The sequence below is a fragment of the Sinohyriopsis cumingii genome, chromosome 7, assembly GCF_028554795.1.
Source record: "Sinohyriopsis cumingii isolate HCF-2022 chromosome 7, ASM2855479v2, whole genome shotgun sequence".
Taxonomy (NCBI): domain Eukaryota; kingdom Metazoa; phylum Mollusca; class Bivalvia; order Unionida; family Unionidae; genus Sinohyriopsis; species Sinohyriopsis cumingii.
In genome coordinates, this window is record NC_142967.1 from 61,776,460 (window position 1) to 61,789,439 (window position 12,980).

Here is a 12,980-nt window from a genome sequence, read left to right on the forward strand (position 1 = left end):
AAAGATAGGAATGGAGGATATAAATAATTGAACGGTCATTAGCAATGTTAATTAAAGAATAATACCGACTTTGATCATCTTTAGATACATTTAAATGTTTGAATTACTTGTTGATTCGTCATTTCGCTTAGTTTATATTTCCCAGTCGTTTCATTATACTCTTTGTTCAGTGAATGCCATGGATTTGCGTTCATGATTCAATAAGCTAACCGTACTGTGTTTGTAGTGCTCTACTTGCTTCACTTAAATCGACCACTCCGGTGGCCCAAGTGGTTAGAGCGTCCGCCTCGGATGCGGAAGGTCGCGGGTTCGAAACCCGGCAGAGTAATTCCAAAAACTTCTAAAAATGGTGCTAGCAGCAGCCTCGCTTGACGTACAGGTCGGCCTGGTGTCAGGATAATGTGAGTGGGTGGGACATGTTGCTAGATGTCTGCGCACGATGTTGTAGTGCTAGACATCACTAAAAACTATCAACTGCAGACATCGTAGTGATGTGAAAAAAATTGTTAAAGCTACGTTAAAATCCAAATTTCTCTCCCTCACACACCCACACACACACTAAAATGTAACTTGTGTGTGGCACACTTATCTGCAAAGAAAGTTTAGCTAATAATCAATCGAAGCAGGTATATCGTAGACGACTAGCAAAGAATGACGTGTGTGTGTGTGTGTGTGTGTGTGTGTTGTTGTCGCGTTCAAAGATACTAAACCTTGTTTGTTCAGTGCGTGACCGATTCTAAATAGAAAGTTATTTTCTTCTTGTCTTTTATGGTGAAGTTAAACTTAGGATTGAAATTAAACGATGATGTAACTTAATTACTGATTTAATGTATTGCAATATTCCTTTGAATAGAGAACTAAACTAGAAATTCGTGCCTCCATTATCTCATTTGTCCATCTGCCTTACTTCATGGTGAAATGTGTTAGAAGAAAAGAAAATTGTAGGCATTTCCAGCAAGATCATTTGAGACCATAATGCAGGCAACACATCTCAGTATTCAAGACTCTAGTCAAATTAATAGACAATTTTCGGAACAATGAATTTGAGAAAGGAAAAACAGCACAGTTCGAGCATGTGAAACCACAGCTCTGTCTTACAACGGCTTGCAAGCATTAATGGATTACGGTTTACTGATACGTAATATCGCGTAGATGAGTTGGTACAATAATGTAAGTATGAAGCTGCATATCCCGTTGTAACATATAATACCCAGGGCCGGATATAGGGATGGGGGTGGGGGAAATTCCGGGGTTTGCAGAACTCCCTCTGGTTCTAAATAATGTACACTCACACACACACACACACACACACACACACACAGAGTCACTTGCCATATGAATTTTGATCATTTTTTTCTTGCGCATTTTTATTAGGTATTATGCACACTTTGAGTAAATAGACACATACTTTTGCTTTGGTGCTCTTTCGAGGAAAGTCAGGGCCCTTTTGAGATTTTGGACCCACCCCAACACCTATCCTGATCCGGCACTGATACCTTTATTCCATTTCCTTGTAAATTACTGATACCTTGTATCCATCGCTGTTCATTTCAGTGTTTATAATGAAGAACAGATGGTTTCTTTGGATCGCAGAAAGTCTGCCCACATCCCGCACCCGTCAGTAGTGAATGGGGACACGTTAGCGACAATAGGAATTAGAATTAAAAACCACCCTGGGACACTTTGGCGACAATGGGAAATTTAACATTACGAAAACCCCTGGGACACTTTGGCGACAAGGGAAATTAACATGGGGAATAGAGTTTGGGTCTGTTGAGCGACAAGGGAAATTAACATGGGGAATAGACTTTGGGTCTGTTGAGCGACAAGGGAAATTAAGATGGGAATATATCGTGGGCCTGTTTAGCGACAAAGGGAATTGAACATGGGAATAGAGTTTGGGCTTGTCTAGGGACAAGGGGAATTGAACAAGGGAATAGAGTTTGGGCCTGTCTAGGGACAAGGGAAATTTAACATGGGGAATAGATCGTGGGACTGTCTAGGGACAATGGGAAATTTAACATTACGGAAACCCCTGGGGGATATAGCCTCAAGGGAATTTAACATGGGAAAAAGTCTTGGGCAACTCTAGCCTCAAGGGGAATTTAACATATGGAAATTGAACATGGTGGGTCTGTATAGCGTCAAGGGGAATTGAACATGGTGGGACTGTCTAGGGACAATGATGGTCGAGGGTCAAACACAACAGAGACAGAGACATACATACACTAGTACAAGGGTGAGATTTATATATAAGGCATTACCAAGACCTGAAATCTTGCTTGGGTGTTCAAAAATTTGCATAATTGTAATGATGCTATAAAGAGCTATAATCACGGAAATGCTCAACGACAAAATGGATGTGACTAAAAGTAACGCTAAAATGACGAAATTGTCCCAGAATTTAAAGGAAAATAAACATATCCCCGAAAATTAAGTTACAATGGTTTAGACTAAAATGGATAAAATTAGTAACTACTTACAATAGCAACTTGTGTGACGATCGTGGATAAATACCTATGTATCTATAATCAGCTGAAATTCATATGAAATACCACTATCTATTTATAGCTCCAACTTGTGGGTTATTCCTTTGGAAAATCCCACTATCTTTTTATAGCTTCAGCTTGAGTGACGTTCCTGTTTATGAACTCTAGTACATATGTATAGCTACAACCTGTGGAAATCCCCAAGTCCATACTTATAGTCTTAAAATTTCCAGCGTCAGTGACGTCACTGTACTGGAAATTAGGGGATAAATGGCAAAAGTGTTGCAAGTGGCAGACCTGAATACGCGCTACTGTAGGTAGGTAGGTAGAATGTATTTGATGCGGATAAAGGGAGTTTTATAGGGACAAACAGAGACCAATGCACACACACACACACACACACACACACACACACACACACACACACATGCTCACCACAGAGGGAAGAAGAAAAACAAACCCAAAATATACTATTGACACAGGGAAGAAGAAAAAACCAACAAATATACTATCCAGACGTTCTTACACTAACACACACACACACACACACACACACACACACACACACACAGATCGAAGAATAAAACCAAAATTAAAATATACTATCCATACAAACGTACGCTAACGCATACAAACCCAAAAATACTATCCATACAAACGTACGCGAACGCATACAAACCCCAAATATACTATCCATACCAACGTACGCTAACGCATACAACCCCAAATATACTATCCATACAAACGTACGTGAACGCATACAAACCCCAAAATATACTATCTATACAAACGTACGCTAACGCATACAAACCCCAAATATAATATCCACACAACGTCGCTAACTCGTACAAACCCCAAATATACTATCCATACCAACGAACGCTAACGCATACAAACCCCAAATATACTATCCATACAAACGTACGTGAACGCCTACAAACCCCAAATATACTATCTATACAAACGTACGCTAACGCATACAAACCCCAAATATAATATCCACACAAAGTCGCTAACGCGTACAAACCCCAAATATACTATCCATACAAACGTACACGAACGCATACAAACCCCAAATATGCTATCCATACCAACGTACGCTAACGCATACAAACCCCAAATATACTATCCACACAAACGTACGTGAACGCATACAAACCCCAAATATACTATCTATACAAATGTACGCTAACGCATACAAACCCCAAATATACTATCCACACAACATCGCTAACGCGAACAAACCCCAAATATACTATCCACACAACGTCGCTAACGCGTATAAATCCCAAATATACTATCGAGACAAACGTATGCTTACGCATAAAAACCCCAAATATACTATCCACACAACGTCGCTAACGCGTACAAACCCCAAATATACTATCCACACAAACGTACGCGAACGCATAAAAACCCCAAATATACTATCCACACAACGTCTCTAACGCATACAAACCCCAAATATACTATCCACACAACGTCGTTAAAGCATACGAACCCCAAATATACTATCCACACAACGTCGCTAACACGTACAAACCCCAAATATACTATCCACACAAACGTACGCGAACGCATAAAATCCGCAAATACATTTCCACACAACGTCGCTAACGTATCCAAACCACAAATATACTATCCACACAACGTCGCCAACGGATACAAACCCCAAATATACTATCCAAACAACGTCGCTAACGGATACAAACCCCAAATATACTATCCAAGCAACGTCACTAACGCGTACAAACCCCAAATATACTATCTACACAAACGTACGCGAACGCATACAAACCCCAAATATACTATCCACACAACGTCGCTAACACGTACAAACTCCAAATATACTATCCACACAAACGTACGCGAACGCATAAAAACCCCAAATATACTATCCACACAACGTCGCTAACGTATACAAACCCCAAATATACTATCCACACAACGTCGCTAACGTATACAAACCACAAGCATACTATCCACACAACGTCACTAACGCGTACAAACCCCAAATATACTATCCACACAAACGTACGTGAACGCATACAAACCCCAAATATACTATCTATACAAATGTACGCTAACGCAAACAAACCCCAAATATACTATCCACACAACGTCACTAACGCGAACAAACCCGAAATATACTATCCACACAACGTCGCTAAAGCGTACAAACCTAAAATATACTATCGAGACAAACGTATGCTTACGCATAAAAACCCCAAATATACTATACACACAACGTCGCTAACGCGTACAAACCCCAAATATACTATCCACACAAACGTACGCGAACGCATAAAAACCCCAAATATACTATCTACACAACGTGGATAACGCATACAAACCCCAAATATACTATCCACACAACGTCTCTAACGCATACGAACCCCAAATATACTATCCACACAACGTCGCTAACACGTACAAACCCCAAATATACTATCCACACAAACGTACGCGAACGCATAAAATCCCCAAATATACTATCCACACAACGTCGCTAACGTATACAAACCACAAATATACTATCCACACAACGTCGCTAACGGATACAAACCCCAAATATACTATCCACACAACGTCACTAACGCGTACAAACCCCAAATATACTATCCACACAAACGACGCGAACGCATAAAAACCCCAAATATACTATCCACACAACGTCGCTAACGCATACAAACCCCAAATATACTATCCACACAACGTCGCTAACACGTACAAACCCCAAATATACTATCCACACAAACGTACGCGAACGCATACAAACCCCAAATATACTATCCACACAACGTCGCTAACGTATACAAACCCCAAATATACTATCCACACAACGTCGCTAACGCATACAAACCACAAACATACTATCCACACAACGTCACTAACGCGTACAAATCCCAAATATACTATCCACACAACGTCGCTAACGCGTACAAACCCCAAATATACTATCTACACAAACGTACGTTTACGCATAGAAACCCCAAATATACTATCCACACAACGTCGCTAACTCATACAAACCCCAAATATACTATCCACACTCGGGAGGAAGAAGAAAAAAATAACCAAATATACGATCTACACAACGTACGCGAACACACACACACACACATACACACACATACACACACACGCACACGCACACCACAGAGGGAAGAAGAAGAAAACCATTATACACTATCCACACGGAGTGAAGAAATAACCCATTTATCAACAGAGAGTGAAGAAAATAACCCATTATATTCCATCAACACAGAGTGAAGAAGAAAAAGTTTTTTGAAAGTACCTAAGCCCTCACCTGCAATGACCAACTCTGCCAAACAACTACACCCCACCCCCAACACTACAAAACCCGTTTTCTTTCTGGTCTATTCTCTTTTAGAAGGTAGTATGAAATTTCACATCAGGGCCACCGCATCGGCTCACATTGTCAATTTTTCCATTTCCATGTCTTCACTGGCACAAGTTCTTCCTCATCTTCAATTTCTTCTTCTTCTGAATCCCTCTTCTCTTTTTCGTCTTGTTTCTGTTTCTTCTCTTTTTTCTTAGGGCACTCTGAATCCCAGCGTCCTTTCTCCTGACAACGATATTAGGTATCTTGACTTTTGTCTCTCTTTCTTAGACGAAGCAGGTATTCTGGAGACAAATACCCATTTACCTTTGCAGATATAACATACTTCATCAGCACTTACACACTTTCGTATGACTCTCATCAAATCAACGACCAAAAGAGTAAGTTTGTTTGCCACTTTCGCCTGTGAATTATGCTTTCGTATGACTTTTAGCATATATTTGACCAGCAGGTCGATCTGTGCTGACTCTTCCATCTTCTTGATCGTTTGAGAGTGGAATGAATACTCTGACGCTAAGACACTCTCCTTATATACAGGGACATGCTGCGTATGAAACCTAGTCAAATGTAATTTTGCAATAAGATGAAACGATTTCATTGAGAAAGTAAAAGGCAATGACGTGCCGTGTCGCCTCACACAAGACCTGAAGAGTTAGCTCAGATCCGTGTCAGCGATTTCGAAGACGACATAACTGAACTTTAATCAATGCTCTCCATTTATGCCACAAAACCACGAGTCCTGATTCACGCCAAAAGAAATTTCGTTCGGTCCATAAAAAATAGTATCACATCTGAGAAACGCAAAAACGAACTTCCAGAAAACTGAGAACGACGGCTTACACTTACAACGTGAAATGTATGAGTTCAAGTAGTGCGTAAAACTTAGTCAAATTAAATTTTTATAGTCAAGACGAAACGATCTCTTTTCGAAGAAGAAAGCAGACACCAAGCGACAATGGCGATCAGTGTCACACAACACTTTTCAAAATGTGTATTATTAGAGGTTTGTTCTAGCGATCTGTACGGTTAAATTAAATGTTGATGTATTTTGCAATAAGACGGACACAATTTCCATGGGATCGCCCATGGTACCATTGTTCGTGCATTAGTTTAATTTTTTTAAATATTTTTTTTTTATATAAATCGCCTATAGGATAGACCCAGTAAAGCATGGCCATTCTCGTCACTGTGTGAATAGCTACTCAAGTCAATTCGAAGTGAACGCGGTAAGAAAATAAGTATAGCCAATGAAATGGCTTACAACGGGTAATGCATTGTTTTGTTCTAGGACTGTGTGGCATAATAATCCCTACGCTCTTGCGTTGTTACCATTACAGTGCAGACAGACTGGAATGTGAACTTACAAGCCCTCTTGGTGTATTGAACCATTTCTTCTTGCCACATCAAAATACTGAGCGTCACAGTATTGGTTCGCGTTTTCAAGCTGACCATTTTTTTTATATCTTACTTAAACGATTTATTCCCATCTTAATTTCCCTTGTCGCTCAACAGACCCAAACTCTATTCCCCATGTTAATTTCCCTTGTCGCTCAACAGACCCAAACTCTATTCCCCATGTTAATTTCCCTTGTCGCCAAAGTGTCCCAGGGCTTTTCGTAATGTTAAATTTTCCATTGTCGCCAAAGTGTCCCAGGATGGTTTTTAATGCTAATTCCTATTGTCGCCAAAGTGTCCCCAGTCACTACTCCCGTCTGCGTAAAAACGGCCCGCTTTCCGGTAACTTCCAAACTTACGTACGTACACACTAAAACTTTTGTACACAATATTATAAAGTAAGAAAGGTCAGTCTTTCAGTTTCTACAGCAACCCAAATCATCATATTCTGTTAAAAAGAAGAATTAATGTAGTGATTGTATAATAACTTCTAATAAAAATATGCAAAATTTACTCCGAGCCGAGATGATTGCTTTTTTTCTTGAAACAAATGCACATTATTATATAATTGATCGAAAGTTCATACATCCTGCGTTATATTAATGGACTTTGCCACCAGCTGAATCAACTAACGGATTCGGCAGTAGCTAGAAACTCAAAATGATACTGCTTAATGCCATGGAATCGAACAATTCTTTCCAAGAATGGGCACCCCGTGTACTGAATTCCAAAACAATGGTATACTACGGAACGCCGAAAGGCTTAAAATGGAACAGAAAAAGTAATCTAAAACAAATGGTAGAAGGAATTTTGAACGATTTTGGCGTTGTTTCCTTGAGAGACTGTAGGCGAGCTGGATAGATGTTAGTTCGAGCTAGAGGGTGAACAATAACGAGTGAGCGGAAGTGGAAGAGCTGGAGTAATGGAGAGTGAGCGGAAGAGGAAGAGTGATTAATGATTATTTACGCATTTGAATGAAATAATATATAATTCTATCAGGAAACTGTAACTTAGAGTCTTCAAAAAATATTGGTAATTGGCACTGCAAAATAGTCGCCAAGTTTTACTCTATCATTTCATTTTAATTAATCCAGAAGTTGTACGGCAGTGTCAACAAGTGAAATTAAAGTATATCATCCTAGTCAATCATATTTTTTTCATATAGGTTTGGTCTATATATAATTTGTTGGTATCTGTCATGTTTACTAGTAACAATGGGTACAAAATCCCATGGCACTCAACCGATGCAGATATGATTAATGTTATTTTGCAGGTAACTATTATCAATGGGGAGGCATATTAAAAACTTATTTATTTTATGAATAGGTCACTTTGAAATATACGAATATTACCAAACACATATTTTTGTAATACAGTACAATGCCACGCACTTTGTTCCTTTCTTTCAATTATTTTCACACATACTATTTTGCTAACATTACATGTACACTATTAGGTCATTCTAAGTCTGACTATATAGAAAAAAGAATGACCAATACTGATAAACAATGATAGGTAGATACTTGGTGGTGTTTGTTTATTATATTTAAAATGATCTTCAATTTTCTTTGTCTATTCATCGGTATATCTCTTTCCTTATACAAAATTCAGTGGCCCGTTATCATGAATGCATCAATTTATTCGCGTAGGAAGTGTCTATTTGGACAGTCACCATGCACCAACTTTTGCAATGGCTGTTCACATGTGCGCTGTGCTCCCACAACAGGAACGACTATCCGATCGGCGACTAGTGAATACATTAGGGACGAGTCCAGAATATTCCGACTGATGTAAACTTAGCATTAGTGATAATGAGCTATATAATTAGATTTGTTTTATTTTATTTTGGAAAGAAATATACCGATCAATAGACAAAGAAATTCTAAGACCATTTTATATTATGTTAGACATACTTCAGCAACAAGATACCTGTCACAGCCTCTATAATTATTTGTCATTCTTTACGTACAAAATCAAATTTAGAATGATGCTATACATAACAGTGTCAATTTTGTAGATGTCTGTGAATGTGCAGGTGTCATTGCGGCTCATGTCACTATTAAATTAATCTATGTGATCTGGTACGGAATTAAATCCATGGCGCGTGTAAGTATACGGTATTTTAATATGTCTGGTGGGGCTTGATTGATTCTTAATTAGGTTCTGTTTGATTACTGCCAGGGAACTGGTCACGAGGAATGAATTGGTTATATTTATCAAAATGCATAGGGTCAAAATGTTGCGGACATCGGTTTATTAAGGAAACGGGGAAATGGAAAATTTTCCAAACTCTGGAGGGGCGGTTAAATAAATCTAAATAATAATGGCGGTAAAATAAACCTAAATTCCGATTGGATACGTTAACGGCAAGGTGTCTGTGTGTGTGTGTTTCCAGGCGAAGATTCATGTTTTATAAATGTCTTACACCGCAAAATTCGTCAGTCTAAGTTTTGCAAGAGACGAAGTCTTAGCTCCGAGAAGAGTGGCAAGTATTTTCTCGTAAAAACTGCCCAAGCGACGTATATTGGAAATCTTGAGAAACATGTAATCAAAGAAGTAAAGAGACGATTCTGTGAAAAGGGAAAAGAGAGCAAGGTACAGTGTCTTAAATACCTGTATTATTTTTCTTTGATATGAGTCTTAAGATAATTGTTTGAATTTATTTGGCAATATGTCATATGAATTATGCATGCTAGCAGACTTGGACAAGCAATGTGGACTATACGGCTACGTATTGTCGACCGTGTGTGTACATGTGTCCGACATTAGTCAAGATAGCGATAAAAGTTCACACTGCAGGGGTTTACTACTCGAAAGGATTCTGTGCTATCAGTCGAATAGTAATGGTGGCTAGATGTATCAGAGGAATACATTAAGTTCCTAGTAATATCTTTTGACATTTTAGAAAATTATGGTATGGAAGGCAAGGTCGTGACCTAAAACGATATTAGCAGGTAGCGTCTGTTTTTATACGATATGGCTAAACTCTGAAGTGGACAAGAGATGGAATGTTAGTTCATTCCAGGGAGTTATGTATAGCACAGTGTTATTCTGCATTTATTTATTTCTCTGGAAAAATAACAATATCGTCTGAACTTCTAAGTCAGAACGTAAGAACTTTCGCTTTCGAACGTCGGAACGTCATATAGAAAGATTCGAAATTGGTTAGAAAGGATCTCTGGCGGACTAAAGAATCCATGCCTGATCGGGACCAGAAGGAACAGAGTGTTGCTGTACAAGTCAACTCCAACCGACAAGCTAAGTTGATTCTACAGGGTGGCCAGCACCATATCAGGTTATGTAGACATGTTGGACAATTAAGTTTGAAATGCTCATTCGATTCGTGATGAAAACTTGCCGTATCTAAGTAAACGGAACTGCTAATTAGAACTTTTAATTAATTTATTTTCTAGTTGAGTTGTATCGTACTACTGGTCTTGTAAAATTTTATTTTGTTTGTGTAATCATTAAATTGTTTCTCCCAACAATCACTCTCGCCCACCCTATGATCTCTCTAGTTCTCTAGTTCTCCATCTTCCACTCATTCTCGATTTATGTCAATTATCTCCATTACTTTTTCTAATCCAAACTAGAACGATTTTGCGTTTAATGGTTTGTGTCAAGATAGAACAGCCTACTTCATTAGTAACTATGACTGATTACCAGTCAAGAAACAATAGGCTATTTCAAGAGAAATTAAGATTGATTGCCCGTCTTTCAAAAGGCATACTCTACGTTTGAGTTGGGTGAAATGAACGTGAAAGTGGTTTTATCAATTTCCATGATGAGCAAAATGATACATATCCGTTTCCTAACTGTCCTTCCTTCGTGGTTACTTTTCAGTCCCGCCTATTATATCGAGATCACACACAAACGCACTGCAAATCGCTAGATAGATACATAGTTACTACTCATTCATGAGGTTTTTAAAACTATTATGGTATAGAGTTTGTCATTTATTTATTTTAAAACTATTATGGCAAAGGGTTTATCATTTATTTATTTTAAAACTATTATGGTAAAGGGTTTGTCATTTATTTATTTTAAAACTATTATGGTATAGGGTTTGTTATTCATTTATTTTAAAACTATTATGGTAAAGGGTTTGTCATTTATTTATTTTAAAACTATTATGGCAAAGGGTTTGTCATTTATTTATTTTAAAACTATTATGGTAAAGGGTTTGTCATTTATTTATTTTAAAACTATTATGGCAAAGGGTTTGTCATTTATTTATTTTAAAACTATTATGGTAAAGGGTTTGTCATTTATTTATTTTAAAACTATTATGGTAAAGGGTTTGTCATTTATTTATTTTGAAGCTATTTTGGCAACGAGTTTGTCATTTATTTATTTTAAAACTATTATGGCAAAGGATTTGTCATTTTATTTATATACTAGTACAACCTTTTAAAAAGTTTGTAATACAGTTCTGGGAGAAAAATGGATGAGAGTTACCGCAAGAAATTTCGTCAAATAAGCGACCAAGCATTGAATTTGTTTGGATAGTGTACGTGTGGGGCTGGGATTTTTCCCCGAACCAGGTTATTTCTTTTCGCGACTCTCACGGTAATTACTGTTTTACAACGTTTATAATTCATTTAATAACTACATTTTGTAAACTTCTGAGGAAGAATATTTTTGTTCAAGCCCTTTTGGGGGATGGAATTTTAAAAAAAAAATTCCCCACCCTAATCCCCTAGAAAATTAAATGGATAGTCACTAATACAGGAAAGTATTTACTGATTTAGGAATTATCGATATATTAATGTGTAGGAATGAACTAGAGAAATATACGGGTTTATTTTTTAACAATCTATACCCCTGAAACAACATGCATACAAGATACAAGCAGAGTTTGCGTTTCGCGCGTTGGGGGCATTTAACATGATAGTTTTAAACACTTGTGGTTAAACGCTCCTTGCAAACTATGTGCAGATACTTGCGTACTGGCATGGGGTGAATGAAACTTGCATACTGGCATGGGGTGAATTAATTCATTTCTTTCTCAAATGGTTCTGACGGTGCACTTGAGGATTTGATTCCCTTGTTTTACGGATATATGAGTCATCATGACAGAAAAAAATCCCACAGAGGTATAGTTTATCCACTATTAATCTGAAAACAATGTAAGACACCCCCCCCCCCCCGTTACAGAGTGGTCAAAGGCGCTTGCCTTTATAGATCACTGAGATTTCACATCTGTCAGCGTAGGTTCCGGTTGATTATATTCCAGTTTCAGATTTGTAAGTAGTGTTTTTGGTGGTCCTCATATATCTTTACGCGAGTCAGTTTGTGGGATACTAAATTGAAGAGATGTTCAACAAGGTTATTTTTATTTTTGCAGTGACAAGTCTCATCTAGATTTCTTAAGTGAAAGTTGTCAAAAAATAATTACTTTTCCAACAGCACACTGCTACAGGTAACTCCAAACTGTCAGTTAGGTAAGCACAGGTGGGTGTCTTGCCTGGTGTCATATTCACCACTGCTATGTATTTGATCTTATCCTGAACAGACAGCTGGGGATTTCAGTTGCCTTTCAAAATTGAAGAGGTTATTATGGGCAACCGTCACTGCCAAATTTACATTAATCAAATGATGTAGTATGAAATCAAATTGTTTAGTTACTATGATTACATAGGGGAATTGAGTGAATGATTTCATCTCCTTTTATCCTTTTTTTTTTTTCTCAAATGGTTCAAGCGGTACAATTGAGGATCTGATTTCTTTGT

At 37.9% G+C, this 12,980-nt stretch overlaps 1 protein-coding gene across 1 annotated transcript in view; it reads right to left on the reverse strand.

The window, feature by feature from the left end:
• Nucleotides 1-12,980, reverse strand: part of LOC149795369 (uncharacterized) — a 39,297-nt gene that overhangs the window by 23,957 nt on the left and 2,360 nt on the right. The gene's annotated exons all lie outside the window — the stretch shown is intronic.